We start from the raw sequence: 5,398 nt of genomic DNA, 5'->3' as shown, positions 1-5,398 counted from the left end.
CAGCTGCAGCAATCTGACCCAAATTTATGTGTTCCCAGAAGACCTGCCAAAACTTTATCTCTGATGCCATTAAACAGAGGGCATTTTATGAGGTAAAGCTCTAAGGCTTCAATGTGTTGCAGACGTTTTGGACATACCCATTGTTCTCAAGGCACCTTGTTATAGTGACTTTCTGTTGCAGCTGAGGATGTCAGATGAAAACACAATTTAATAAATGCAGGTCTTAGTGCAGGAAGCAACATGTTTTCCTTTTACTGAGCTTTCCTATGATGCCCTTTAAAAAAAAAGAAGCTTCTTATCAAGATTTTTTGTTGTTGAAAGTGATATGTGAATATTGCTAATAACATACAGGTGGACCTCCTTATTCGTGGGGGTTCCGTTCTGCGCTGCGGCTGTACCATGGATATGGACACCGTGAATAAGGAAACATTTATCCCTATGGGATTAGGGGGGTTACATTCTCAATTGGCCGTTTTTGGCCGAAAATGCCCCAAAATCAGCTGAAAGTGACCAAAAACCAACCATTTTTCATGAGGGTGGGGGGGAAGCTCTTTACCTGTCTCTGCTGCTCCCCCCAACTCGCGTTCCCCTTAACAGCCAAAAATCATGCTTTCCCCCCAAAAAACAGGAGCCAGGTCCTAAAATGTGGCTTCAAGTCCTAAAATAGCAGCTGGAAATGACCTCCATGGTCATTTACAGTCACCCCACACCCCTGGATACATGAGGTCAATGGGTTTTTTGTTTTGTTTTTCCCCCCACGTGTGCCGAGGTTGGGTGTCATTACCCCAACTGCAGATACATGGAACCGTAGATAACAAATCCGCAAATAAGGATGTCCACCTGTATAACTCACTCAAGTTACGAATTCACCAGTACTTAGTTAAAGCAGTGGTTTTCTTACTGTCTTCTGGGGAAATGGGGTTCTTCAGAGGCCTATCAAACGTTCCTCATCAGTTCCGACAATACAGATCCTGTCACACACAGTTATGAAGGGGATGTGTCAAGAGTTTAAATAAGTCTCTGAAGTACTTGTTTAGGGGTCATTCAGATGAACAGCCCCCTCCTGTGATATAGAAATGCGCTGGGAGGGTGTCAGGACATCCATGGAAGACATCTCAATGGACATGCATTTGGAGCATTCCCTTCATAATTGTTATCTGAAGGATAGCTTACAAACCACTCATGATATTTATTACTTAGCAAGACCTTCAAAAGCTAGGCCCTGCATCCTAATTAAGTTCACCACTATAGTTCTTTCCTTGTTACACGCCCTATGCACCCCCAGCACAGTACTTCCAGTGACTGTTGCTGGTGTCTATCTTATGTTTCTTTTTAGATTGTGAGCCCTTTGGGGACAGGGATAGAAACACCACCTGGGGATAGTTCCCGTCGCACACAAAGGAGGTGTGGCCAAGCTCTGGAAGCACCCAATGCAGTACTTCATAGTTCATTTCCCAGCCAGGATTGCAACTGCTGGCAGGGTTTTGTCTTCATTCCCTGCCTTCTTGCAGGGAACAAAGACAAAGCCCTGCCAGGTGCTGCGATCCCAGCTGGGAAAGGGTGCTGGTACTCAGTACCAGTGCATACCGTCACACACAAAAAGCACTGTTTATTTTGTGTGTTTATTCATAGTGCATGCTTTTTCTTTAAAGCACGTAACACTTTTAGGTCTGCTTCATATGAGAGCATGTTTATACTTGGATATAATGGCTGACATCCTGACTAAATTACTCGTTCTTTAGAGTAACTCCTGTGTGGTACCACTGAGTGACTTAGTCTGGATGTCAGCCGGTATCCAAGCACAAAATATGCATCAGATATTGCACGTGCATATATTTTTTGTTGTCGCAATTGAGAAAGGATCAAAGGAGCATTTATTTTAAAGGGACTGCAAAGCTGACAAGTCCTTACATCCACAAAGCTCACCTTCCATATATCAAATCCATATGATTAGGTCCTATAGAGAGACACCATTTAGAATTTCCCTTTCTTGGAGACTTGCCAACAGTTAAGATAGCATCTTCCAGAACAATTGGAAGACCTTATCTAGTCAAGCTTTCAGGTGTTCAAGAGAATTAAGATAGTATAACAAGATGAGGTGTAAGTTTGGGATTTTAATCTGTTTTAAATTACATAAAAATTTGACCTTTTCTATATTTCATGTTGCTTTTTAGATATGTGATAATCTAGAACATAGAGAGCTGCCATATACTGAGTCAGACCATTGGTCCATCTAGCTCAGTATTGTCTACACAGACTGGCAGCGGCTTCTCCAAGGTTACAGACAGGAGTCTTGGAGATGCCAGGGAGGGAGCTTTGAACCTTCTGCATGCAGATGCTCTTCCCAGAGTGGCTCCATCTCCTAAGTGGAATATCTTACTGTGCTCACACATGTAGTTTCCCATTCATATGCAACCTGGGTGGACCCTGCTTAGCAAAAGGGAAATGGGCCTTTATCCCCCACATCTTCAGAGAGGTGCAAGAGGAAGATCAAAGACCAAGTTGTCATGCAGAGATATTTGTGTCCCCCCCCCACTTTGTTCAATATCCCTGAATAATATATGTGTGTGTTTATGTGTGTACACGTGCGTGTGTGTGTTTTGGTGGCTGGTGATGTTTGACAATTGCAGTGTGCTGACAGTACTGAAAGAAAGCCGAAGAGAGAACAAATAGATGCTGCTAAATGAAGTAGACTCAATCAGTTTAAATTCTGTGATTGGTTTGGTATCAGTTCTTTAATCAAGTTTAATTCTCCAGCTCTAAAGTGGAACTGCACCCCTTCTTTACAATGGTGTAGAAAAATGACTCTAATGTCTGTTTGAAACTAAAACTCTTTTAAAATATACATATTTATTTTCTTCTCTTACCAATCTTAGACAAAAGGCACTTGTATTGGGTCCGAAACCAAAGAAAAAAACATGCATAATATAACTTAGTTACTCTTCTAATAGAAATAAATTCTCCTAAATGCCCCTTTGAGATCATTAAGAATAATGGTTAATTATCATGGCCATGCCTTTGCAAACCTCCATGCAATAACAATGCCATTTATATTTGCTGGGACTAAGCAACATGATTTCCTTTCTGCTTTGTATTTTATTTTAAAATATATCAATATTTCTGTTGAGTATTGTTTATGTGACATTTTTGAGCATTTTTGGTCTTTTCCTGTGGAAAATCCCTATTAGGGGCTTTCCAGAGCCTCTTGTGGGTTGAAGAGAGGGATATTTTGATCTGCACTACAGCATTTAAATTCTGTAGCCTCCTGAGGGACTTCTGCAGTCGTGTTCTGGGACCACTTTGGAAAGTGTCCCATTCTCTCCCTCTGGGCTGTGAGAAGGAGTTTCTCCTGGGTGAGCTGCAAAATTCCACTTCCACCTGCACTATGCAGCTGGTAGTCATAGGGACATAGGCAGCTGCCTTATACCGAGTCAGACCCTTGGTCCATCTAGCTCAGTACTGTCTACACTGACTGGCAGCGGCTTCTCCAAGGTTGCAGGCAGGAATCTCTCTCAGCCGTCTTGGAGATGCCAGAGAGTGAATCCGGGAACTTCTGCTTGCAAGCATGCCGATGCTCTTCCACTGAGCTATGGCCCCATATTTCACAAAGCTCACACATAGTCTCTCTTCCAAATGTAAACCAAGGTGGGTCTTTGCTTAGCAAAGGGGCCAAATCATGGTGCTAAGTGCCTGCACATGCCCTGGCAGAACTGCTATGATTTGGGGGGTGGGGAGGCAATAGCGTTATAGCTTCTGGCCTCTGTGAATGGTTGGCATTTTTCCTGAGTCATCTTCTCTTTCAAACACAAATTGCTGAAAATGATTAACTTTCTTAATCATCTTTGGAAAAGCAAAATTTCCGACAATATTCTATTCTCTGTGCAGCAACTACACCAGCAGGAGTTTTGGCTAACACATATAAGAACAGTTAATAAGGAATGACAGGGTTCAGTGATACATAATAATTTCTGTAATACTAGCTATTTTTACTTCGCAAATGCTCTCCGAGGTGTCCCTGAAGCTCCACTGACTTTGCTTCTTAAAACCACATAGAGACAAACTGAGCTCCACAAAAGAATTTAAAAGCAGGGGCTGGATGAAGAGGGTGTTGTATGGCCCCAGATCTTCCAATAGGTCTGAGGCTTAAGAAAGATACCAGCAACACTTCCTAGATTCCTAACCACTTAGGTATACAAGCCAGTTGAAACCAATGGGCTTAGATATATATGCAACAAACTCCTAATATGATCGGGCTGCAAAAGATCCTCTCTGTGTTCCTCTAAACACTTCCAAGGCAGCTGGGCTGGACTTTCAAGAAGCTGATGGATCCCAGTGACCAGCCAGTTTCAGGGCACGGCAAGCAGGGCAACTGCCCTGGGCCCCACTCTTTTAACCCCCATTAGAATTAACTGGAAGGGGGGCCAGCACTGGCTGATTTGCCTTGGGCCTCACACCCTGCCAGGGCTCTCTAAGAACAGCCCTGGCCAGTTTGCAGAATCAGGATCACACACATGGTGTTTTTGGTTAATCCATTCATTGATCCAGGCCAGCTTTTGAATGGTGCTTTAGTTACTTTTATTCCAGTCCTGGAGTAGAGGCGGAGCTAACCCAACAGCCAGCAGCAAGAGCACTGAAGGCAGACAACACTTGCCTCTCTGTAAATAATATGTCTCATTAAACCATTAATATTCCTGATTCTACTCCCCTGCCTTGTCCTTGCATACCACGACTGGATTCTACACCACATACCTTCAAAGTGCTGGTTCCTGAAGTCCTCCTCCTTTTCAGGGCTCCGTACCCCTCTAGCTAGGCTGGCATTGATTGCTCTGACTCCCCTTTCTGTTCTGCCCAAGAGAACAGTGTGGGTAACCTCCAGGCTTGACTACTGTAATGCACTCTACGTGGGGCTGCCTTTGTAGGTGGTCTGGAAACTACAATTGGGACAGAATGTGGCAGCCAGATTGGTCCCTGGGTCAACCCGAAGGGACCATATAACACAGATTTTAAAAGAACTGCACTGGCTGCTGCCAATATGTTTCTGGGTGAAATAAAAAGTATTGGTTATTACCTATAAAACTTTTAATGACTTGGGGCAGGCCTAGGGTTTTTAAGAGAGCACCTTCTCCTTGTGCAGCTGCATGGTTAGTGAAGAAGTTGTCCTCTGCCTCTTTGTCTGTATGCATATTTGCATAAAGGAGGAATATTCTATCTGGTGTGTTGCGCTGCATCCTAGACCATAAGCAAATGAGCCTTTTTCCAATAGGCTACATCAAGAAGACTCTCCTGTTCCATCAATAAACATGGAAAATGGCTAGCTGAACTGAGGCTACCTTTCTTATTGCAGTGAAAAATGACCTCTCTACTCCCTATAAGTACAACAAAGTCTGTTCACTGGGTC

Source organism: Hemicordylus capensis, chromosome 4, assembly GCF_027244095.1.
Source record: "Hemicordylus capensis ecotype Gifberg chromosome 4, rHemCap1.1.pri, whole genome shotgun sequence".
Taxonomy (NCBI): Eukaryota; Metazoa; Chordata; class Lepidosauria; order Squamata; family Cordylidae; genus Hemicordylus; species Hemicordylus capensis.
Note: the sequence above shows the minus strand (reverse complement) of the source record.